This window comes from Rhinopithecus roxellana, chromosome 5 (genome assembly GCF_007565055.1).
Source record: "Rhinopithecus roxellana isolate Shanxi Qingling chromosome 5, ASM756505v1, whole genome shotgun sequence".
Classification (NCBI taxonomy): domain Eukaryota; kingdom Metazoa; phylum Chordata; class Mammalia; order Primates; family Cercopithecidae; genus Rhinopithecus; species Rhinopithecus roxellana.
In genome coordinates this window covers 150,734,085-150,760,436 of record NC_044553.1, presented here as the reverse complement: position 1 = coordinate 150,760,436, position 26,352 = coordinate 150,734,085, and the positions used below count along the sequence as shown (strand labels likewise).

Genomic DNA, 26,352 nt, shown 5'->3' with positions numbered 1-26,352 from the left:
ACAATCTAATTCCCAAGGCTTCAGAGAGATTGTGAAGCAAGAGGCAGCCTGGTTTCAGCCTGGCTCTGAGAACCCCACAGGGTGGGCCAGGAGGGAGCAGCCCCGCCAGGCCAGGATGAGATGGTGAGAGGTACCCCTGAGTAGAGCAGCTGTCCAGGCAAGAGGGTGAGTGGGAAGGGGCCTGCCACCTGTGTGCCCAGAACCGAGGGGTTTCCCAAGACATGGGACTTTCAGTGCCAACACTGGGGAAAGTCCCAGGCAAACCAGGGTGAGTTAGTCACTGCACTGGATGGGCTAATGAAGGAAACCCAGGACCCACTTTTGGGCCCTATAAACCTCCCTCCAAGATATCCACTAGTAGGTCTGGAGTGGGGGTAAAGGCTGGCCTTCAGCTCCCATCTCTCAGGAGGACTGGGCTAGTTGGCTGTTAAATGGAAGGCTAACCCAGAAGGGTGGACTTTTGGGGAACATAAAGCATATCTAGGAATCTGAAGGTATTTAGAAAATTCATATCATGGCTAATAGTTTTATATTTCAGTCTTCCTTGTAGAAGAACAACTAGCAAATGTGATACAGTGGGCCAAGCTGTGGACAAGGAATCCTAAGACCTAAACTCTAGTCCCAAACATTTCATAACTAGTTGTGTGACCACGGACAAGTAAGTTGTGCTCCCTGGACCCCATTCTCCTTCATTGTTAAAAAAAAAAAAAAAAAAAAATGACAGTTGAAACTAGGTCTAGGGTTCTTTTGTGTGCTGTTGGATCCCTTTGACAGTTTGAAAAGGCTTATGGATTTCTTCTCCGAACAGTGTTTTGAAATGCATGAGATGAAATAGGATTTACAAGGGAAACCAACTGTAATACAATTATAAACATAGTGTAAAAAGAAATTTGTTATGTGGCAATATACGTACTCCTTAATAAATGCAATTAAAAACAAGCCTGAGCGATAGGTATAATAACTATAATTTTAAAGTAGTTGTGAGAGCAAACAATATTTCAAGATGTCTGTGACAACCATAATTGATATGAAATATTTGTGGTTTCTATTAACAGCAATGTCACAGGAGCTCCTGATGCTGCTATGGCTTGCTGGCTACAAGCAAGGAAGGAAATGCTACACTTCAGCTGGAAGTTAGTGAAAATAAAAATATAATTGTTCCCTTTCCATTTCCCCCCAATTTCTTTTCTTTTCTTTTCTCTTTTTATTTTTCTTTCTTTCTTTTTTTTTTTTTTTTTGAGACAGAGTTTCCCTCTTGTCACCCAGGCTGGAATGCAATGGCATAATCTCTCGGTTCACTGCAACCTCCACCTTCTGGGTTCTAGCAATTCTCCTGCCTCAGCCTCCCAAGTAGCTTGGATTACAGGTGTGCACCACCATGCCCAGCTAATTTTGTATTTTTGGTAGAGACAGGGTTTCACCACGTTGGTCAGGCTGGTCTCGAACTTCTGATTTCAGGTGATCTGCCCTCCCTGGCCTCCCAAAGCACTGGGATTACAGGTGTGAGCCACTGTGCCTGGCCTATTATCCCCCAGTTTTATCCATGAACTATGTCCTCCCCAAAATTCACGTGTTGAAGCTGTAACCCTCAGTACCTCTGAATGTGACTGTATTTGGAGTTAGGGCCTTTAAAGAGATGATTCAGGTAAAATGAGGCATCTAGTGGGCCCTAATCCAATATGACTGGTGTCCTTATAAGAAAAGCAGATTAGGACTCAGGCACAGAGGGAAGACCATGTGAAGACACAGAGAAAAGGCGGCCGCCTGCAAGCCGAAGAGAGAGGCCTCAGAAGGAACCAATCCTGATGACACCTTGATCTTGGACTTCCAGCCTTCAGAACCGTGAGAAAATACATTTCTGTTATTTAAGCCCCCAAGCTTGTGGGGTTTTGTGATGGCAGCCCCAATAGACTAATACAACCCCCCCAGTCCATAGAACCCAGGTTAAAAATTCCAGGACTAGACAACCTTTGAGGTCCCTTTGACTGTCCATGCAGATAGCACCTTTCTGTACTAGACAAGAAGGGCTTTGTGGATGAAGATAAAAGGGCATATTCTTTGGGCCATTGCAGAACTAGCCAAGATGAGAAGGCGATCCAGGTGCTCCTCGGCCCCCTTCATTGACTGTGTCTGCTGCTGCCCCTCTGTGCTGAGAAGAGTCCTCCCCATCTGAGTGTGTAATCTTCAGGTAGATCCCAAGGGCAGCCCATGTACTTCACAGTGTATCCACAGAGGTCTTCGACCGGGAGGGCTCTATGAATTCCACCCTGAGGCTCAGTGGATGATGCCCAAACACGAAAGAGCAAAGCCCCAGGACTGAGCTCTCCTGCAAACTTCTAGTGAGAAGATACAGTGGATTTTCCCTCTTCCTCTGGATGAGGGAGGGAGGCAAAAGGAGGACACAGGGGAAGACAGAAGAAGAGAGGTGAGAACTGAGGTGGGAGAGGAAGAAAATAAGTGAGAGAAGAAGGGGAGAGGAAGGAAGAATGGGAAATGGGACGGTGAGAAGTGAAAGAGAAGAGACGGAGGGGCAGAGAAGAAAGAAGGAGAGGCCACCAGGTCACTTTCTCTTCTTCAGCCAAGGCTGTCTGAAGCTCCCTTTCCCTCTAGGAGCTGCTGGTTACCAGGGGACAGTGAGAACTGGAAGGACACAGAGAGAACCCTTCACCCCACCTACTACCTCCAGCAAGCAAGCGATTCCTAATGGTTGGAACCCCAGCTCCTAGGCCAGCTGTTGTTTCAGCAATCTGAGCCTGGGCAATAGGCATCCACCACACAGTCCCAACTCCTAATTTAAGAGGATGGGGCAAGGGGTCCTGCCTGTCCATCTGACTCGTGGCTGTCTTTGAGAGAAGCTGCCTCCATGCATGTAGAGAGGCCGCCTAACCCTAGGGTCAGTCAATTGTTTCTCCTTCCTGGAGCCCCACCTCTCTATCTTCTCATGGAAACTCATTGACACAGTTTTTCTTGAGGCCAGTTTGTTTTTCAGTTCTATCAGCCCTGATATGATGCTTAATACTTCCCTGGGGAGCAAGATGAAGCCATTGACATCTCTGCGGTAAATACTAGGATGCTTCTGAATAGTGTATTATTTACTTGGGAGAATGTATCTTGGGTCAGTGTGCAATTAGAGAGGTCATTATTTTCTCAAGAGAGGGAGATGGTTCCGGCAGGTTCTACACTTAAATATGTCATTAGGTGCTGCTTAAAGCATCTCGGGTACCTGGGAGGCACTGCTCATTTATTTTTAACAACTTGCCTATTGCAGCATCCATACTGCTGAGCCACTGGGATGAGGAGAAATGAGTTCTGATTCTAACTACATGGTTGAGGGAGGAAAAGCAATACTCTGTGTCACTAGCCAATGAAACAAGTAGCAATTAGTGACTTTGAGCCAAACAGGCCCATTGATTCAATCAAGAATCTAGTCTATATCAGGCACAGTGCTCAGTGTTTTAATTTAATATTCCACTTAATCCTCAACACAGTTCTATAAGAGAATATTGTTCTTATTTTATATATGAGGAAAGAGACTTAGTGAAGAAACATGCTCGAAGTCACAAAGCTAACGAATAGCAAAGCCACCACATGAAGAGTCCAATATAACAACAGGAAGAGCTGCAAGGCACAGACTTTTTCTGAGGAGGAGTCCTTAGGGAAGCCCAATGTCAAGAGGAGATGAAAACAAAGACACTAGAGGAATTTAAAGACTCTGGATCACACAGCTAGATTAAAGATTAAACACAACCCATCTCCACACTAACAACTTCTTTACCTCAGTTCCTATTACCCAATACAACAAATTCAGCTTTCAACAGAAAATTACAAGGCATACCAAAAGGCAAGAAAAAAAATACAATCTTAGGAGGCAAATCAATCATCAGAACCAGACTCGGATATGACACAAGTGTCGGATATCAGACAGATAATTTAAAATAATTATGATTAATATGCAACATCCCTAGTGAATAAAGTAGGCAATATACAAGAACACATGAATAATGTAAGCAGAGTTGAAATTCTAAGTATCAAAAAAAAAAAATCCTAGAAGTTAAGAACACTATAACAGAAATGAAGAATGCCTCTGATGGGGTCATCAACAGAGTAAACGTGGTCAAAAGAGTCAAGGGCCTTGAATATCAGTCAGTAGAAGCTTCCTGAACTGAAATGCAAAGGGAAAGAAAAATAATGACAAAAACAGAACAGAGAATCTGGGAATTGTGAGACAATATCAAAAAGTATAGTATATGCATAACTGAAATGCAGGACAAGAAAGAGAAAATGGAGCAGAAGTATTTGAGCTAATAATGGCTACTATTTTCCAAATTGCAGATCCAGGAAGCTTAGAAAACACCAAGCAGAATAAATATACAAACCAACAAACACAAAACAAAAAACACCTAGGTACATCATATTTGAACTACAGAAAAAACTGAAAGTAGAACTACCATTTGATTCAGAAATCCCATTACTGGGTAGGATATACATTCCATATATTCCATGGGAGGGGTGTGTGTGTGTGTGTGTGTGTAATGGAATACTACTCAGCCATAAAAAAGAACAAAATAATGGCATTCACAGTAACCTGGATGGAATTGGAGACCATTATTCTAAGTGAAGTAACTCAGGAATGGAAAACCAAACATCATATGTTCTCGCTTACAAGTTAAAACTAAGCTATGAAGATGCAAAGGCATAAGAATGCTATAATGAACTTTGGGGACTCAGGGGGAAGGGTGGGAGGGGGTAAGGGATAAAAGACTGCACTTCGGGTACAGTGTACACTGCTTGAGTGATGAGTGCACCAAAATCTCAAAATTGAGATTTTGGTTACTTGTCATGTAACCAAAAACCACCTGTTCCCCAAAAACTACTGAAATAAAATAAAGTTTTGTAAAAAAGTACTGCTACCTGTCTCTCTCCAAACCGTGCCCCTCAAAAAATAAATAAATAAACCACAGAAAAACAAAGACAAAGAAAAAATATTAAAAGAAGCTGGAGAAGGATAGATGTAGGAAATACCAAACTCATAGAATAACAAAGTTAAGAGTTACAGCTGACTTTTTGACATAAAACTATGCAAAGAGGAGGAGAAACATTTAAAGCGAATGAATGAGGCTGGGCATGGTGGTTCACGCCTGTAATCCCAGCACTTTGGGAGGCTGAGGCGGGTGGATCAAGAGGTCAGGAGATCGAGACCATCCTGGCTAACATGGGGAAACCCTGTCTCTACTAAAAACATACAAAAAATTAGCCAGGCGTGGTGGCTTGCACCTGTAGTCCCAGCTACTTGGAAGGCTGAGGCAGCAGAATTGCTTGAACCCGGGAGGCGAAGGTTGCAGTGAGTCAAGATTGTGCCACTGTACTCCAGCCTGGGTGATAGAGTAAGACTCCGTCTCAAAAAGAAAGTAAAAGTGGCCAGGCACGGTGGCTGAGGCAGGAGAATCGTTTGAACCTGGGAGGCAGAGGTTGCAGTGAGATAACGCCACTGCATTCCTTCCTGAGCAACATAGTGGTACTCTGTCTCAAAAAATAAAAATAAAACATAAGTGAAGATTGGACTGGAACGTTTATAGATTGGATGACTCAATATTGGTAAAATGTCAGTTCTTCCCAACTTGATACAGATTCCCAATCAAAAGCTCAGCAAGCTATTTTGTAGGTATCAACAAACTGACTCATATCTATATAAAGGCAAAGAACCTAGAATAGCCAGCACAATACTGAAGAACAACAAAGGACTCACATTACCCAATTTAAGACTTACTATAAGACTATAACTATCGAGATTGCTGAAATTGGTGAGAGAATAGAAATATAGATCCATGGAACAGAAGAGAACACAAATAATAGACCAACTGTATTCAACTGATTTTTTACAAAGGCACAAAGGCAATTCAATGAAGAGAGAATTGTCTTTCCAACAAAAAGGGCTGGATCAAAGAGATATTCATATGAAAAAAAAATGAACCTAGCCACAGACCTTACACCTTACACAAAAATGTACTCAAAATGAATCACAAATCTAAATGTAAAATGTAAAACTATGAAACTTTTAGAAGAAAACCGGAGAAAATATGCATGACCTTAGGTTTAGTGATGAGTTTTAAGATACACCAAAAGCACAATTCATGAAAGATAAAATTCACATGTGGGTATAGCGGGTTGAATGGTGGCCTTCAAAAAGGTAAGTCCAGGCCAGGTGCGGTGGCTCATGCCTGTAATCCCAGCACTTTGGGAGGCCAAGGCGGGCAGATCGCTGGAGGCCAGGGGTTCAAGACCATCCAGGCCAACACGATGAAACCTTGTCTCTACTAAAAATACAAAAATTAGCTAGGCGTAGTGGCACATGCCTGTAATCCCAGCTATTCTGGAGGCTGAGGCATGAGAATCATCTGAACCCAGAGGCAGAGGTTACAGTGAGCTGAGATGGCACCACTGCACTCCAGCATGGGCAACAGAGTGAGACATTGTCTCAAAAAAGAAGGAAGTCCACATCCAAATTCCTGGAATCTGTCAGTGTGATCTTATTTGGAAAAAAGGGTCTTTGTAGAAGGTTGAGTTAAAGACCTTGAGATGAGATCATCCTGAATTACCCGGGTGGGCCATAAATCCAATGCAAGTATCCTTAGAAGAGAGATACAGGGTGATTTGACAGAGAGAAGAGAAGAAGGTGTGTGACCACAGAGGCAGAGACAGGAGTGATGTAACCGCTAGCCAAGGGGAGCCTCAATATGATGTAATGAAAATAGCACTGCACCTCTGTGGTCTCCCTTTCACAAACCCATAATCCCAGTCTAACCATGAAAGAATCATGAGATAAATCCCAGCTGAGAAACATTCTACAAAACACCTGACCAGTACTCCTCAAAACTGTCAAGATCATCAAAAAATAAGGAAAGCCTGAGGAACTGTCCCAGCAGAGGAGCCTCAGGAGTAAATGTAGTGTCTCCTAGATGAGATCCTAAAACAGAACAAGGACGTCAGGTTAAAACGAAGAAAATAAGGCCAGGCATCCTGGCTCAACACCTGTAATCCCAGTACTGTGGGAGGCCAAGGTAGGCAGGGGATCTCCTGAGCCCAGGAGTTCTAGGCTAGCCTGGCCAACATGGCAAAACCCCATCTCTACCAAAAATAAAATAAAATAAAATAACCATTCGTGGTGGCTCAAACCTGCAGTCCCATCTATTCGGGAGGCTGAGGTGGGGGAGATCACCTGAGTCCGGGGAGGTGGAGGCTGCAGTGAGCTATGACTGTGCCACTGAACTCCAGCCTGGGTGGAAAAAGTGAGACTCTGTCTCAGAAAACAATGACAGCAACAACAAGAAAACTAAGGAAATCTGAAAAAGTATAGACAAGTTACTAATAATATATCGATATTGGTTCATCAATTGTGACACATGTACCCTACTATATGTTAATAGGCAGAAGTGAGAAGAGGCACCTAGGAACTCCCTGCAGTATCTTTACAACATCTCTGGAATTCCAATTCTATTCTAAAATATAAAGTTTATTTAAAAGTAAAAAAAAAAAAAAGAAGAAGAAGAAACAGTGTTATTTATGACCTTAAAAAATTAAAAGTAACATCCCCCCTGAAAAATAAACCCCTAACACTTTCAAACATACGCTTTCCAAACATGACATACACAAATGATCAACACATAAAGGAAATTGGAAGAAACCTGTGTTGTTTGCCCTGGAGTGGATGCCTGTGGGGGAAGGGACTAGGATTAGACCTAGAGAAAGACGAAAGACACAACCACGATAATCTCAAAAGAGGATTCAAGTCCAGATGGGTGGTGACAGCAAGCCATCAAATGGGGGACATCAGTCCCCCAAGTCCGTGTACCTGAAATCCTTAAACAAAGAGAGGGAAAGGAAGAGAGAGGTCCTGCCAAAGGTGGCCAGTGATCTCTGCAGCCACAGGAAAGGCAAATGCCTGTCTGGAGAACATTCCTTGAGGTTGTGGGGGAGAAAATGGCCTGATCGCTGGCTTCTGCTCTCAGCAGAAGCTGCCAAGCACAGGACTCAGGCACGTGGCTGGGAGTCTTGCTCTGTCATCCAGGCTGGAGTGCAGTGTTACGATTTTGGCTTATTGCAACCTCGGCCTTCCAGATTCAAACACTTCTCCTGCCTCAGCCTCTGGAGTAGCTGGGATTACAGGCATGCCCACACCTGGCTAACTTTTGTATTTTTAGTAGAGATGGGGTTTCACCGTGTTGGCCAGGCTGGTCTCAAACTCCTGAGCTCATGATCCACCTGCCTTGGCCTCCCAAAGTGCTGGGATTACCGGCGTAAGCCACCACGCATGGCCAAGATATTTTTTTAAGAACATTTAAAAAATATATGGAATACTTCACGAATTTCTGTGTCATCCTTGCATAGGACCATGCTAAGCTTCTCTGTATTATTCCAAGTTTGGTATATGTGCTGCCAAAGTGACAATTTTGTGCCTGCTGCTGCCACCTCCACCATCTGACCCCAGGCAACCTTATCTAACCTCCTACATCTCAGCTTCCTCATCTATAAAATGGGCAAATGGGGATAATAATGACTTCTGAGGGTTAAAAGAGGTAAATGCATAAAAAACACTTTCCTGTGTCTGACACATAACGTCTTGATAAATGGTCACTATTATTATTTTAAATGGTTTTTCGAATCCATTTTCCCCTTAGGCCAGATTTGCAATTATTTCCAGCAGGAAACATGTTTCATTGTCTGCCCTGCCCATACTCTCTTCTCAGAACTTGCTTCTCCAAAGGGCAAGCTGTAAGACCCTTCCCTGTCCCCACTACCTGGCCTGTCCCAGCCACCCTGATGGGACAGGAAGTCCGACTCAAGTGAGCTGATCGGGTTAAGTTCTCTCAATAGTTTAACCTAAGAGGCCACCGATTTTAGTGAATTGGTAAGAAAGAATGCACTGGACTTACATGGTCTCAAGGAGTCATGGTCTGACCCAGTTGACACCCCGTGGAGTCAAAGTCACCCAGAAGTTAGGGGAGCAGAAACAACATGTGATCTGGTTTGCAGAGGTGGATGGAGCTCAGAGAAGCAGAGAAGACGAGGACAGTTCTCGGGAGGCCTACCTGCGCTTCCTCAATTAACTCCATCAGATTCCCTAATCCCTTTCAAGAAAACTCCTTCTCATTTGCATTTTTGAATGGGTTTCTACTTATTACAACCAAAATAGCCCTAACTGAAATTTACAGGCACGTCTTACCCACCAGATTGGGACACCATCTGCAGTCCTAGCACCTAGTGTGGTTCTAGATCAATAGCTGATTGTTAAGAGATGAAGGAAGGAAGGAAGGAAGGGAGGGAGGGAGGGAGGAAGGAAGGAAGGAAGGAAGGAAGGAAGGAAGGAAGGAAGGAAGGAAGGAAGGAAGGAAGGAAGGACGGACGGACACAGTCAGGCCTGTCCAGACCCTCACCCTTTGCCAGTGTCCCTGCATTCAGCCTCAGCCACTTCCCCTGGCCCCTGGTGGTCTTTTGGTTGGAAGAACCCTCCCCTACAGCAGGTGCCCAGGATCCCAAAAGGCCGGAGGAAAAGGAATCAGTTGAGTCACAGAGCCTGGAGTTCCCAACACACAGGGATGTCGAGAGAGAAACCGCTGATGGCCAAAACGTCATCACAGAAGACACAGTTAATCCAGGGAGGCTGGCTGTTTCCAGGGCACAGGAAAGGGCACCTGCTTAGTCGATGTGCCGAGCAATGTGCTGTGGACGCCTTACACAAGGTGTCCTGTGCAGGTCCTGAGCCTGCTGGCCCCAGCCACTTCCCCTGCCAACCGAGCTTCCCAGCTTCCTGCTGGGTGGGTCCAGCCAATGGAGGCAGCGGTGGGAGATTGGAGGGTGAGGGACAGGGAGAAGCTGGGCTATTTCTCCTCCTCCTCCCTCTTCCTCAGATAGCACCCCGGCAAGAGCTGTGTGTGGCCACTGGACCAGGCCCCTGGGGGTCCAGCCCCAACCTGGCAACCTGAACCCTGGGCTTCAGTAACACCACCTCCTCCCTGCAGCTCCCAGCTCGCAGTTGTGTTCCTGCTGGTCTCTGGATTGCTTCACCCTCCCCCACTTGGCCTCCAAGCTCTCCCATCACTCATGTAACCAATTCCCTGTATTAAAGTAGCTTTGTTTGAAATTCTCCAGGGGTTTCCATTCCCTAGCCAAACCTGTGTGGTTCGTATTATTTCTGGGCTGCAATGAGAAAACAAAACTGCAAGGAGAAGTAACTTGCCTCTGGTTATACCGCTAGTAAGTGGCAAAGCTGCATTTGAAGCCAGCTCTGTCTGACTTGAAGGCCACGTTTCATCTGCACACCCCCTTCCATTGCCCTTGGGCAGCCATCCACCCTCTAGGGGAGCTGGCCTCAGTTCCACCTGTACCGGTGCTGTCTTAGGAAGGTCGCCTAGCCCTCCCAGGCAATTTGGCAGCTGTAGCCAGGCACGTTACGCTCAGACACGTGGCCCCAGTCCGAAGCTGTATTCCTAATGTTGGAAAATGTTTGCCTTGTTTCTTTCCTGCAGACTGTGAGAACAGGCTGTTCCAATGAGACTTGAAAAGCTGCCTTCGGTGGACTTTCCTGTCCCCTCAAAGAATGTCAGTCCTGAGGGTCTGTAATCTTGTCACTCCCAAAGTAAGGGGTGAGTTATTTTTCCCAGTGTGCTTCCCACTCCTGCCTCTGTCCCACAGGAGACTGGAGGTTCTTCTGTTTGAGAAAATGTTAAATGATCTAGATCGTTAATAGTGTCTGCTGACCACAGCATCACCTGAGAGCTTGTTGAAAATACAGGACTCCACTCGGGGCCTGCAGAGTCATGGTGTGTTGTTTTGGGGGCCTTGGGGTTTTTTTTTTTTTTTTTTGGAGACAGGGTCTTACTCTGTCACCCAGGCTGGAGTGCTGTGGTGCAATCGCAGCTCATTGCAGCCTCTACCTCCTAGGCTCAGGCAATCCTCCCACATAAGCCTCCAGAGTAGCTGGGACTACAGGTGCGTGCCACCACATTTAGCTAATAGATCAGCCTAGTTATTAGCTATCGTTTCTGTAGAGATAGGGTCTCACTATGTTACCCAGCCTGGTTTCCAACTCCCGGGCTCAGACAATCCTCCAACCTCAGCCTCCCAAAGTGCTGGGATTATAGGCATGAACCACTACTCCCAGCCAGGATGTGTATTTTAACAAGATCAAGATTCCCAAATGCTTCCTATGCATGCTAAAGTTGGAGAAGTGCTGCCCTTGACTATTTTATAGATGTCTACTGGGCACCTATTATATGTAATTTCATAAGAGTAACATATCTTCTGGGGGTGGTGTGGAATTAAATGAATCAATACATTAGAACAGTGCTGGATGCACATTTATGCACACAATAAATGCAGGATGTTTTAGTATGATTATCATTATTTTTATAAACATTTGCTTGGGCCTGAAATCAAGCACTAGGAGGCTTTAAGATTAATAGAGCCAGCCGAGTGCAGTGGCTCATGCCTGTAATCCCAGCACTGTGGGAGGCCGAGGCAGATGGATCACGAGGTCAGGAAGTCAAAACCATCCTGGCTAACATGGTGAAATCCCGTCTCTGCTAAAAACACAAAAAAATTAGCCGGGAGTGGTGGCGGGCGCCTGTAGTCGCAGCTACTTGGGAGGCTGAGGCAGGAGAATGGGGTGAACCCAGGAGGCGGAGCTTGCAGTGAGCCAAGATCGAGCCACTGCACTCCAGCCTGGGCAACAGAGCAAGACTCCATCTCAAGAAAAAAAGAATAAAAAAAGATTAATAGAACCCTGTCTCAAGGAGCTCCCAGGCTGTGGAGAGATGTGCATAGAAACAAATAATTCTGATCAAATATAACCTGTGTTCACTTTGGGAGGTCAAGGTGGGAGGACTGCTTGAGCCCAGGAGTTCAAGACCAGCCTGGGCAACATAGTGAGACCCCATCTCTCCAAAAATAAAAACAATTAGCTGGGTATGGTGGTATCTGCCTGTAGTCCCAGCTAGTCAGGAGGGTGAGGTAGGAGGATTCACTTGAGCCTGGGAGGTTGAGGCTGCTGTGAGCTATGATTGAACCACTGCACTCCAGCCTGGGCAAAGGAGCAAGACTTTGTCTCAAAAATGTGTGTGATTGTGTGTGTGTGTGTGTGTGTGTGTGTGTATGTTTAGCCTGTGCTATAAAAGTTACACACCAACCTATAGGACCTGAGGTTTAGAAAGTACTCTGTGATTTACAAACAAGAATTCACATATGATATCATGTGAGCATAACATACTGTGGCTTTAAAAAGTACATAACATTATTGCCTCTATAGAAATGAAATTCAGAGGGGCAATGCCCAAGCTCACACAGCAACTTGAATTCAAATCTTATAACTCCAAATCCAGTGCTCTGCCTCCTGTCCCCAACACAGCCTCTCCAAGAAAGAAGGTGTAGAGTATCTGAGAAAGTTCAAGGTGGAAAGAAAACTGGAACCAAGGACTAATGTCTGAGATGACATTGGGGTGTGCTCCTTGCTTGGTATTTGTCACTGGAGAAGGACAGTGATCAGGGTTGACACTGAAGTCGTTTTCTCTCAGAAATTACATACGAGTGGAAACGAAGCCCAGACAATCCATGGGGGTCCAGGATTATCCTTTTGGGTTTGGTTTGTTTGCTTGGGTTTGGGGGTTTTCTGGTACGTCCAAGTACCCCACTGTCCAGCCAATGTTCACTTTCTGGAAAGCTGGTCTCAGCCTCCTTTTCTAACCTCAGCTGAAAAAGTTGTGTCCCCCAGTGACTCTTCACCACCCTCAGATCAAGATCAGCACATGGAGCCTTTTCAGCAGACTCTCCCAGTGCTGGGTGAACAGCAGCAGTTCTCAAAGCAGGGTCCCCAGCCGGGCCGCTGCAGCCTCAGCTAGGAAATTGTTAGAAATAATGCCCCAACTCTGCCAAGACCTACTGAGGTGCAAACTCTAGGGTGAGACCCCCAGCATGAGGTGCTTTAACAAGTCTTCTCTGCCATTCTTGGAGCTTTTGTAGGTGGATACAAGCGAAAGTTAGCATGTATGTGAGTCACTTTAGCGTTTGAAAGCATTAACTATGGAGCTAGAATCAGGATTCACTGCCCACCAGGTAGGTGACCTTGGGCAGACTCAATGATTTGGGGTTTGAGAAGCACTGGTAGGGCTGTCTTCTAGAACTTTCTGCAACGATGGAAATGTTGTATATCTGCCGGGTCCAGTATCACAGCCCCTGGTCTCAGAGGGCTGCCAAGCACTCAAGTGTGGCTAGTATGGCTACAGAACTGAATTTCAAAATTTATTTACTTTTGATTAATTTAAATTTAAATAGCCACACATGACTACTGGCTACGTCATTGGACAGAGCAGGTCTAGAGGACACTCTCCCTCACCCCCAGATCACATATCAGAAACAGCACTGAATCTCCAGCAAGGTGGGAAGGTGGCAGTCCGGAGAAGTATGGACAAAAGACATCAGGAAGGAGGCACTTCACTGCCAGGCCTGAGAAAAAAACCAGATCCCACTGAGGCTCAGCAGAGACTGTGGCAGGAGTGACACTCCCTAGAGACCCTTGGTCCACTTGTCCCTGAAGGTGGCTCATGAAGCCTTAGCCTCATCTCAAGAAGAGGTGCCAAAGTGGACATGTGGGGACAGACAGGTCAGAGCTGGGCAGTAGGCAGGTAGGTCACAAGCTAAAGATTCAAACAGACCAGAGAAAGGTCTCTTTCGAGAATGCAGCAAAAGAAAATAAGCATAAACTAAAGCAGGACAGATCTTGGTCTGACACAAGGAGGAATGGCCTGATAGGGTGGCTGAGACCAATCTTGCTGCAGGATGCTCCAGAGCTTCTGTCTCTGTAGAGGAAGTGTGGGGTCAATGGAAGGGCTTGTGCATCCTAATTCCGTTTCATTTACTAGCTGGGTGACTGTGAACAATGGGTTGACCTCCCTGGGCCGAGGTTCCTTTGTTTGCTATAGAGGAAGCAAGAAGCAGAAGATCATGGGGTGGGGACAGAATGGCAAGGCGGTTAAGAGCTTGGGCTTCTAGGCCCGGCGCGGTGGCTCAAGCCTGTAATCCCAGCACTTTGGGAGGCCGAGACGGGCGGATCACAAGGTCAGGAGATCGAGACCATCCTGGCTAACACGGTGAAACCCCGTCTCTACTAAAAAGTACAAAAAAACTAGCCGGGCGAGGTGGCGGGCGCCTGTAGTCCCAGCTACTCGGGAGGCTGAGGCAGGAGAATGGCGTGAACCTGGGAGGCGGATCTTGCAGTGAGCTGAGATCCGGCCACTGCACTCCAGCTTGGGCGACAGAGCGAGACTCCGTCTCAAAAAAAAAAAAAAAAGAGCTTGGGCTTCTGGAGGCAGCCAGATGTGGGCTTGAAACTCAATGTGGCCTCAGCCAAGGGACTCATGTAAGTCACTTGACATTTCTGTGGTTTCATTTTCTCATCTGTAAAACAAGTCGGCTATTAACAGAGGAGTCATAGAGACTAGATGGATTGCAGGACATATAACATGATGCTGGGCATATAACATGATGCTGGGCGCCCAGTAGGAGCGCAGTAATTACAGAGCTCACTAAGTGTGCCAAGGCCTTTACATGGACTCACTTATTCTTTACAACATGCCAAGGAAGCAGTCCTACTGTTATGCCCATTTTTCAGATGACAAAACTGAGGAACCAAAAGGTTATGTAACTTGCCCAAGGTCACCTACCTGGTGAGTGGTTGAGCCCTGAGTCCAGCTCTATACTTGATGCTTTCAAATGCTGAAGTGCCTCCCATTCATGCTAACTTTTGTTTGTGTCCCCCCACAAAACAAGCAGGAATAGTAGAGAGGGCAATTTATTGTCACCTCGCTTTGCGACCTTGAGCCCTTGCTTCTGCCCCACCCCAATATTCCTCTCTGTGCAATAAAAGGAATAGACTAGTTGGACCTCAGTGCACTGGGAGCCGTGACAGTCTTCGGGAAGAAGTGAGGCAACTCTTTGTAGGGAGCAATTTCAATCCACTTCACCTGCCAGGCAGAGGGAGGCTGGCTCAGAAGTCCCTGGAGGCTCTTTCCAAGTTGACGGCCATATAAAGGCATGACCCCATTCTAAGGACTCAGCGGAGGTCTTTGGAAAACATCAAGAATGAGGCAGAACCTAATATTCCAGTCCAAGCTTGGCAGGTTGAGCCTAATTAGGCAAGCCCTGTCCCTCTCTGGGCCTCCCTATGCAGACACTCAGGCCACCTCCTCATAGTCAATGCTGCTGTGCCTGACCTCCTTGCTGATATGGCTGGAGGTTCACCCTCCCAGCCCCAGGAGATAGAGAAGGACTAGACCGAGTCAGCCATGGTAACCCTGCCCCTATGTCAGTGATTGGCTGAGACCTGAGTACAGGATTTTATCCTGGCCAATGAGGGGAAGACACCACTGGGATGCTGAGAAAGGCTTTCTTCCCTTGATACCATAGCCCCACAGGAGAGCCTGCGTTCCGTGAAGACACTTGGATGCCTGGAACTGCTGCAGCCACCTTATGACCATGAGGAGCTGGGACTGGGTGTGGTGGAGCTCCTGAGTTAACCAGCCCTGCAGCCAGCAGAACTACTTTTCAAAGAGATCAACTCCTTGCTGTTTAAGTCACTTTGAGTTCATTATTCTCTTTCTTGCAGCCAAATGCATTCTAAATTGTATTTACTTTTCTCATTTGTTCAGTGAGGATAATACCACCAGGATCTTGTGTGGATAAAATGAGATGAAAGATTTGTAGATGCTAAAGCATCCATGACAGTGCCTTATTACTGCAGCAGCCTGAAAACTGACAGCTTTAAAGATGAGGAAGTGTTGTGGGGAAGCCATCAGTCCCACTGTAAACCACTGATAGATGACTCAACTCAATACTCAAGGGGCTTTTCTACTGGAGTAAGAAGCTCCCACAATTGTGTGAACTTTCCTTTTTGTTTTGTTTTGTTTTTGTTTCTCTTGTGAGACAGAGTCTCACTCTGTCACCCAGGCTGGAGTGCAGTGGGCGATCTTGGCTCACTGCAACCTCTGCTTTCTGGGTTCAAGTGATTCTCATGCCTCAACCTCCCAAGTAGCTGGGATTACAAGCATGTGCCACCACACCCGGCTAATTTTTTTTTTTTTTTTTTTTTTTTTTTTTTTTTTTTTTTGTATTTTTAGTAGAGACAGGGTTTCGCCATGTTAACCATACTAGTCTCGAATTCCTGACCTCAGGTGATCTACCCTCCTTGGCCTCCCAAAGTGCTGGGATTACAGGTGTGAGCCACCGCACCTGGCCTGAACTTTCCTTATTGCTTTATTTGTTATACTTGTATCTAGCAACTCAGAAAACCAATTTTTCTCAATTATTAATTTGATTAATTAAATGTTATCTTTTGTGTGTGTGTGAGACACAGTCTCACTCCTGTCACAGAGGTTGGAGTGCAGTGGCATGATCACAGCTCACTGCAGCCTCAACCTCCCAGGTCAGGTGATACTCCCACCTCAGCCTCCTGAGTGCCTGGGACTACAGGCATGTGCCACCATGACTGGCTAATTTTTTGTAGTTTTAGTAGAGACAGGGTCTCCCTAGTTGTCAGGCTGGTCTCAAACTCCTGGGCTCAAGGGATCTTCCCCCTCAGCCTCCTAAAGTGCAGTGATTACAGGCATGAGCCACAATGCCTGGCATAAATATTCTGAACAATTTAAAATGCAATTACAGACAGTGCATTTGATTTGTTTTGAATACTTCCATGCCTCAAACAGCAGACAAAACATTCAGAAACATCATGGCTACACATAAACTCATGCTTATGCTCACTCTAAAGTATCCACACCATAGCCATAATCCATTATTCTGCACTTGATATATTGCCTTCCCAGGATTCTTGCTACACTTACTATTTATTATAATTATTTATTACATTCTCAGTCTTTGCTTGCTTTGCATGACCTTGACAGCTTGGAGGAGGACTGCTGGGCTCCCCCAGAGGCAGGCACTGAGACAATGTAATAAATAATATACATTAATGTACATTATTTATTACATTATTATTTATTACATTATTTTTATATCATCCTAGGGTTTTAGTAACACTTTTAGTCCTTCCAGGGTGCAAGGAGGGTAGAGAGGGTCATTAGTCTTACCAGACCCAAAGACAGAGGACACTTTCTCAGACAAGCTGAGGACCTAGAATTGGGTTATTAGCCAATTGATTCTTGACTAGGGCTTGGAGCCTGAATGCAAAACATAAGGTGATTCATGACCCAGGTGCCAATCAACAGTGGACTGGATTTTTTAAAATATGGTACATACACACCGTGGAATACTATGCAGCCATAAAAAAGAATGAAATCACGTCCTCTGAAGCCATGTGAATACAGCTGGAGGCCATTATCCTAAGCAAATTAACACAGAAACAGAAAACCAAGTGCCACATGTTCTCACTTATAAGCGGAAGCTAAACATTGGGTATAAACAGACACAAAGATGGGGGCTCCAAAAAGGGAGAGGAAGGGTGGGAGTTGGGGGAGCAAGAGCTGAAAAACCACCTATGGGGTATGATGTTCGCTACCTGGGCAATGCGATGATCAGCAGCCCAAACCTCGGCATCACATGATATACCCATGTAACAAACCTGTGCATGGACCCCCCAAATCTAAACTTAAACAAAAACGTTGGGTGATTCAAACACAAGTCCTGGGTCTCCAGGCTGGGTCACTTCTCATAAAAGTTTTTCCTGTGATGGCTTGGGAATTTTAAGCATCCGTCTTTTTTTGTGCAATTTTTTTTAAGTTTTAGAATTCTATGTGTTTCCCGATAGGATGTAAACAGAAGGACACTTTGCTGCAAGGTCTTCTTCCCCCAGATTCATCCCTCTAGTCTAAGGAAAACATCAGACAGTCCTACACTGAGGGGCATTCTACAGAATATCTGAGCAGTCCTCCTCCAAGCCGTCAAGGTCACGCAAAGCAAGGAAAGACTAAGAAACCATCACAGACCGGAAGAGACTAAGGAGGCATACTGATTAAATACAACGTGGTATGCAGGATAGCATTCTGGAAGAGGAAAACGACGTTCGTAGACAAAGTTGATAAAACCTGAATAACATCTGGAGTTTAATTCATAGTTAACATAAGAGAAGGTTAATCTCTCAGTTTTGGCAGATATACCAAGGTAATGTAAGAAGTCAACATTAAAAGAAACAGGGAGAGGGGTGTACTAGAACTCTGTTATCTTTGCAATTTTTCTTTAAATCTAAAATTATTCCAAATGGAGTTTATTTTTTTCAATGGTTTCTTAGGCTAGGCGCCCCCAAAAGCAGACACTGAGGCAAGGATATAAGTGGAAGTCGTTCCTTTGAGAGGTGACTCTAGGATTCACCGGGTAGGGAGTGGGGATGTGAGACAGCAAAGGGAGGAATCGCCAGAGGGTGGACTGGCAAGCAGATGACCGCTGTGGGTAACGGGGGCTCAGGCCTGCATGGAAATATAGGAAATAACATCTCCGAGTTATCCCAAGGAGAGACAAAGGTGTTGGAATATTATCTGCCATTCCCATGAGATATTGGGTGAAGGCTGCTCTGGGACTAGACACGTCCCACCTACCCAACATGGGCCAAGCAAGCTCCAGGGGCCAGCGACAGCCGCAGGTGAAGCTGCAGGGCTTGCAGTTGGAAGCTGTCCAGCAACAGACTAGGAGGATGATGTGGGCCAAGGAGAGATGGACGGGACATGACAGTACCACCGCTCTTCACGTCATTCCCTGAACTGAGCCTGCCTGCTAATGCCTCTTGGCTGATAGCATTGAACCCATTATCCTATCATTTTGATAGATTGGCCTGGTCCAACAGTGTTATTTAATACTTCCATATTCCTTATTAGCATTTCATGATAATTAATATAAGATTATGTAAAAATGCCATCTCCTCCTGGAGGAAGGATCAAATCTGCAAAGCGAGCTCTCCTCCTCAGGACTTTTGGCTGATTTGTCCCTGGGAGGGTCCTGTGGAAGCCTCTTTCTGCTTGTTTTTTGCGGGCTTGCCTGTGAGGTTCAGCTTGAGGTCCTTCTCTGCCTGGATTTTATGTTGGACCCCTTCCCCCCGCCCCACCCCGCCCTACCCCGTGCTCACTGACCCTTCCTGCCCTTGCTATTGTGTTTATTCATTCTGGGGTTTTTTGGTTTACTCACAGTCCCTGACGTTTATTCTTTCCCGCTTAAGCAGGAAGAAACGATGACATATTCTATCAGATACTAAACAGGAAGATAGAGGTCATTTCAATAATTTACGCGGAGGGCGTGTATCAAAGGGAGTTGGTTACATAGCTGAGAAACCAAACAGGGGACAGTGAAGCGGCCCAGATTTTAGCAACAGCAGGAAGCCGCTAGCAGCCTCAGAAGGCGTGCTACTGCAGCCCCTGTGCCGGGGGTCCCCCAGAATAAGCTGATGCGATAGTGGCTCCCACAGGACAGCAGCCATAGCTATGGAGCGGATGCCAGGAGAGAATGCAGCCAGTTCCCCGGGACTCCGCTGGGGATGGAGCCAGCAGATAGTGAGACTCAGCCTGGCTTTTCCTTTCCTTCCCCCGCAGCCTCCCTCCCACTTGGCCACGCCCAGCCAGAGGCCTGAGAACTGCAGCGTGAAGGGGCCAGAACCGTGGAGGTAAAAGGCCAGGGGTGAAGCTGAGGCTCGCACATCCCCGCTCGTTATGAACTGTCGTGCGCTTTACAGGAGGGACCGCATTCTCGTATCTATGAACGCTCCCTTACTTGTTAAACTAAAAAAATACATCCTCCTCGTCATTCTCCTCAAAGGATCCTTTTATACAACGGTACATTTTTCTCGTTTGCAGATTGTCATGAGCTCAGGGTCTTTCATGTGTTTGCTCTAATGAGTCACATTATTAGATGGTCAAATTGTCAGACTTGTCGTGTGAACACCTTTAGGATGGCCCTGGTATCCTTGAAAGCATTCTTCCCTTCTGGCAACTGTAAAGATGATCCAGAACTGTAAAGATGATCCAGAACTGATTTCCTCCTGCCCCAACACAAGAAATTCGTGGAGTCCTGATTCCATTAATAAAGAACAAGTGTTAAACATCAAAATCCGGGCTGGGTGCAGTGGCTCACGCCTATAATCCCAGGACTTTGGGAGGCCGAGATGGGCAGGTCACCTGAGGTCAGGAGTTTGAGACAAGCCTGGCCAACATGATGAAACTCTGTCTCTACTAAAAATACAAAAATTAGCCGGGTGTGGGGGTGGGGGCCTGCAATCCCAGCTACTGGGGAGGCTGAGCCAGGAGAATCGCTTGAACTGGGGGGCGGAGGTTTCAGTGAGCCGAGATCACGTCACTGCACTCCAGCCTGGGCATCAAGAGCAAGACTCCATCTCAAAAAAAAAAAAAAAAAAAAAAAAAAAAAAAAAAATAGCCGGCTGCAATGGGCCTTACTCTTCGTAGTGACAAAGCTGGAAACATTTCTTTTTGAGATTATGAATTTATATAGATAGTTTGAATGCAGCATAATGCCTCACTGAACCTCACATTTTAAAAAAATAGGTTATCATTTCCATGATCAAGACTTTTGGTTCCCCAACAGGACCAAGGTGTCTTGAGGAAGAATCAAGGGTAGTATCAGCTTCAGGGAGTACAAAAGCACAGGCAGAGTCCTCTGCAAAGTGATGCAGATGAAACCCCAGGAATGAATGACACGCTCATTACCTGCCAGGCACCGCTCTGAGCACTTCATCTGCATTATGTTACTTAATCATCATGGCCCCCTGCCAGGAGGATCATTATGCCTGCTTTACAGAAAAGACTTACAGGTTAAAGTGCCTAAGGTCCTGCAGCCTCCAAACCTGGCCAATTCACCCGCAGAGCCCATGCTCTGAACCGCCGCACCACATGGCCAGGTGAGGGCCGTCCTGGTCCCCAAATGAGCCGCCTACGCACACACTGCCAAGCCTTTGCCCATGCTGTTGGCTCTCCCCTGCTGTACTTGGAACGCCTACTTGACCTTCAAATTCCAGCCTGAGTCCTCCGCCTCCTCTGTGCTCCTGACTCCTTGTGCATCTCAACACACATTAGAGCTGTGTGTGTGTGTGTGTGTGTGTGTGTCCCTCAGGGTACACACGCAAGGGCAGGTTCTGTGCTTCATTCATTTGCATCCACACTGCACAGTGCCCGACACATAGCAGGTGCCCAAGACATACTTGATGAAGGAAGAAAGAGGGAAACCTGGATTTCAGGTAGCTCAGGGAAATGCTTCCATCACCTGGCATGAGCTGAGGGATCCCTGCTCCTGCCCGTCATTTCCTATTTATTAAAAGGGACCTACCCCGTCCCCCGCTCCATGCAGCACCATAGATATTAGGTGGCTGCTTTTCTGAACATGAGAGTCTTTCCTGCTAAGGGAAACAATAGCCTGATTTGCTCCTGTCCTCAAGATTTCTGGTAACAATCTCAGGTCAGAGAGGAAAACTGGAGTGAGGTGGAAGACCAAGGACTTATAGTCTCCTTCAGGGGCTTGGGGGCTCGGGAGAAACCCCACAAACCCAGTAGGCTCTTGCTGGCTGGCTGGATGATGAGCATGCTCTCTCTCTCTCTCTCTCTTCTCTCTCTCTTTCTCTTTTTCTTTCTCTCTCTCTCTCTGTCCTACTCCCTCTTCCCCTCCACTTCTCTCTTTGTACCTCTTGCCCTCCTTCTTCTGTTCTCTCTCTCTCTCTCTCACACACACACACACACACACACAGCCTTGGTAACCAGTGGTTACTTAAAAAGCCCAAATTCAGCCACAGCCACACTCCATCAAATGAGAAATCCTCTGCTAATACACGGGCAAGACAAGTTTCTTCCAAAGCATCTCATATGTGTTGCTGTGCAGTCGCCAGTGAACGTGTGAGTCCAGTCGCCTGCACCACCGCCTTCCCGTGCGTGTGCCTCGCAGTGTTGTTCGTCAGGATTCCTCAGATGTAAAAGTTGTGAACATTTGGTCAGTGCCAGGGCTGGCGTTGCAGAGCCTGCTTTAATGAATGCATAATTAACACCATGGGCTCCTGCCAATGGCCAGCACTTAAGTCCTTGAAAACAGTCTGTTCCCTGAAATAGGTTAAACGCCCCTCCACCGCCACTGCTACCTCGTTTACACCACTGACTCAGCCACAATGCCTATATATGTGAAGAAAAAAAATCCCCAAAGAAATTATTAGTGTTGGCATAGCAACAATATGCTAATTGTGTCTTTCCTAAAGCAGGCCCAGCAGGACCACCACCCGGGGTTGGTTCAGTTTCTGTGCACTTTAAAATAGAAGAAAACTGCATTCTTTTGGCTAGGTGCTATATTGCAGAATCTCCCCACCATATAACCCAAGTTAATAAGGTTTAGGTGATTTTTAATGCCTCCATGCTAAAATAGAAAAAACAAAGCTAAGACTTGATCCATAAAACTGTCTTGATGTCAGGACATTGAACAGAAAAAAGATCATTGTCATCTGCCTTGGTCCTCCACCCCCGCCCCCCAGCTTGTCTGATGCATCTCTGAAGCCTAACTACTCAGTGAAGGAGGGCTCCTGAATTTGGGGAGGCGAACAGCTTAGGACCGTTATTACACTTTGGGGTGCAAACGATAAAGATCCCAACTCAAATGAGCTAACCAGGAAAGAAGAGTGTTGGCTGCTTACAAGGACATCCAGACGGGGGCTTCAGGCTAGCAGAGTGCACGGTTCGAGGCTGTAACTAAGGGCTCAGCTGTTTTCCAGGTCTCTGTTCCTCCATCCTCAGTACTGATGCCAGAAGACTGGACCCCTGTGAGCACTGCTGGTAGCACCCCAGCAAATGAGGAGAGAGAAACAGGGACAGAGGGAGAGGGACAGAAACAGAGAGATAAGGAGAGCCAGAGAGAAGGGATCCGGCTTCTCATCCCTCCACAAAAGGAAGAACATTTTCCCAGAGACCTTCAGCAAACCACTTCCTGCATCGTATAGGCAGAATCGGGTCACACATGCCCATTCCAAAACTAGTCAGTAGCAAGGAAGATGGGATTATTCTCCCAGGCACCGGAGCACTCCTTGAACTGAAGTTAATTGTTCAAACTGAAGTCCTACTGTCCCCTGTGCCAGGGGTGGACTGGGCAGTGGAGAGGTCACTGCTGTGTTCACCACATGAGCACATATGTTCTACCACTCTTGCTTCCAGCTAGTCATGCTCAAGCTTGGACTCACTCACAAGGGAGCCCACAAAGCAGTGGGAGCTTCAGAGGATGGAGTCCAGTGATCCTCCTTTTGTGTGGGGAAGTGGTAAATCGACTCGTTAACATGGCTCTTTAATTCTCAGGGATGACGGGTGAGCCTCTCTGGGCAGGAGCACTGGGCTGTGCCCCTGGCAGTGGCAGGAGCTTCTTTCTTTTTTCTTTTCTTTCCTTCCCCCCTTCCTTTCCTTTCCCTCCTTCCCTCCCTCCCTCCCTCTCTCTTTCTTTTCTTTTCTTTCTTTCTCTTTCTTTCTTTCTTTCTTTCTTTCTTTCTTTCTTTCTTTCTTTCTTTCTTTCTTTCTTTTCTTTCTTTCTTTCTTTCTCTCTCTCTCTCTCTTTCTTTCTTTCTCTTTCTATTCTGAGACGGAGTTGCACTCTTGTTGCCCAGGCTGGAGTGCAGTGCCATGATTTTGGCTCACTGCAACCTCCACCTCCCGGTTCAAGCAATTCTACTGCCTCAGCCTCTTGAGTAGCCGGGATTACAGGCACTTGCCACCACGCCCAACTAATTTTTGTATTTTTAATAGAGGCAGAGTTTCACCATGTTGGCTGGTCTTGAACTCCTGACCTCAGGGGATCCACCCACCTCGGCCTCCCAAAGTGCTGGGATTACAGGCGTGAGCCACTGTGCCAAGCCAGGAGCTGCTTTCTGAAGTCTGGGCCAAGCACATGAAGAGGAGCGTCTCACGCCAACTGTTCAACCCTCTGACCGCTACCACCTTCCTGGCCAAGTCTTCAAGGGCTCTTTACGAGGAAATTGTGACCCAGAGCACAACTGTCAGTCAAGGCCATTTCTCTGTACAATTCCCCTCTATCATGAACCTTTTAAATCTGTCAAGTACCTGCTTGAAAGGGGCATAATATTATGCAAATTTTCAAAACACCATTAGCCACAGACGGTTCATCATAAGAACGTATATCAAAAACATAGCTAAGAACAAATAAGCAAGTGAAATGTAATCCCACTCCCGGGTAATCCAAAGAGCAATGACAATCACTTGCTAATTTCTAATTTCATGTTCCTTTTACCATTTGATCCTTACAACAACATAGTGAGACGGGTAGAGAAAATAGCATTGTCCCCCGTTTAATAAGTGGGAGGCATAAGGCTTAAATAATTTGCTTAAGCATTGCTGAATTTCGTATCCAACAAAGGACTTGTGTCCAAAATACATAGAGCTCTGAAAATTCAACAACAAGAAAATCAACAATTCAATTTTTTAAAATACAAGGGACTTAGATACTTCATCAAAGAGGATATAAGAATGGCAAAATAAGATATCTAACACCATTAGCCATTTGGGAAATGCAAATCAAAACCACAGTGGAATAACAATTCAAACCCACTCTGATGGTTATGATTAAAAAGACAGACAAAACCAAGTGCTGACCAAGGATGCAGGGCAACTAGAACCCTCATACCTGCTGGGAATGCAAAATGGTAAAGCCTGGAAAATGGTTTGGTAGTTTCTTACGAAGTTAAATATACATTTTCTTCTCTTTTTCTTTTCTTTTTTTTTTTTTTTTTTAGGTATTAATAGATCATTCCTTTTTACTACTGAGTTATATCCCTCTGTATTTAACCATTCACCAGGTGAAGAATATTTGGATTTTTTGAGCTATCATTTGATCACAAATAAAGTTGCTATCAGCATTTGTGTGCCAGCTTTTGTGTGAACATAAGTGTTCATTTTTCTAGGGTAAATATCCAGAAGTGGGATTGTTTGAGCCTACAGAAAATATGTTTTGCCTGGGCAAAGTGGCTCATGCCTGTAATCCCAGCACAGGGTACGGGGTCTTGCTCTGTCACCCAAACTCGAGTGCCATGGCATAATCTCAGTTCACTGCAACCTTTGCCTCCTGGGCTCAAGCAATTCTCGTGCCTCAGCCTCCGGAGTAGCTGGGACTACAGGTGCATACCACCACGCCTGCTAATTTTCTGTATTTTTGGTAGAGACAGGGTTTCACCATGTTGCCCAGGCTGGTCTTGAAATCCTAAGCTCAAGCAATCTGCCAGCCTCAGCCTCCCAAAGTGCTGGGATTACAGGCATGAACCACTCCACCCAGCCTAAACATGTGTGTTCTATAGGATCAAACAATCCCACTCCTGGATATTTACCCTAGAAAAATGAACACTTATGTTCACACAAAAACTTGCACACAAATGCTGATAGCAGCTTTATTTGTGATCAAATAATAGCTAAAAAAAAAAAAAAAAAATTCTTCACCTGGTGAATGATTAAAACAATAGAAAGGGATACAACTCAGTAGTAAAAAAGAATGATCTATTAATACCTAACAGTTTGGATGAATCTCAAAGGCTTTAAGCTGAGGGAAAGAAGCCAATCTCAAAAACTTACATAACGTATGATTTCATTTATGTAACATCCTCGAGAAGACAAAACTGTAGTAGTGAGAGCAGCTCAGTGGCTGCCAGGCCTTACGGGTGGAGGGAGAGTGTCTGTAAGGGGAACCTTCTGGGGTGATGGAACTGTTCTGTATCCTAATTGTGGTGGTAGTTACACAAATTTATGCATGTGTTAAAATTTATAGAACTGTACACCAAAGGAAGAAAAAAGCCAATTTTTACTACACAATATATATTTTTTTAATTTTCTTTGAGACAGAGTCTCGCCATATCACCCAGGTTGCAGTGCAGTGGTGTGATCTTGGCTCACTGCAACCTCTGCCTCCTGGGTTCAAGCGATTCTCATGCCTCAGCCTCCCAAGTAGTTGTGACTACAGGCACATGCCACCACACCCGGCTAATTTTTGGTATTTTTAGAAGAGATGGGGTTTGGCCAAGTTAGCCAGATTGGTCTCAAACTCCTGGCCTCAAGTGATCCACTCGCCTCTGCCTCCCAAAGTGCTGGGATTACAGGCGTGAGTCACTGCGTCCGATTTTTAAGATATTTTAAAGTAATGATTTGATACCAGGTCAACTCCTTGCCCACTACAGTCTCCACCCCAGTACACAACCTAAAACAGCTCAAGGCTTTGCTCATGGCATAGCCCTCAGGCCCTCCCTCTAAGGCTTTTCTTTTACATAAAACTCTAAGCAGCTCCACTCTCCAGTCTCCCAGCCCATGGAAGCCAGCGGCCAGAAGCAGGCACACTGACAGTAAC

The 26,352-nt window shown here is 45.9% G+C and overlaps 1 long non-coding RNA gene and 1 other non-coding gene across 2 annotated transcripts in view; both read right to left on the bottom strand.

Annotated features, from left to right (window-relative positions):
• Positions 1-22,862, bottom strand: part of LOC115897746 — a 68,619-nt gene extending 45,757 nt beyond the window's left edge. Inside the window, exon 1 of the long non-coding RNA XR_004057539.1 lies at positions 22,661-22,862. This is a non-coding gene — a long non-coding RNA (uncharacterized LOC115897746). The remainder of the gene's footprint in view (positions 1-22,660) is intronic.
• Positions 8,341-8,443, bottom strand: LOC115897802. Its single transcript, XR_004057596.1, has one exon. It is a non-coding gene; the product is annotated as a U6 spliceosomal RNA (small nuclear RNA).
• Positions 22,863-26,352: the final 3,490 nt, after the last annotated feature.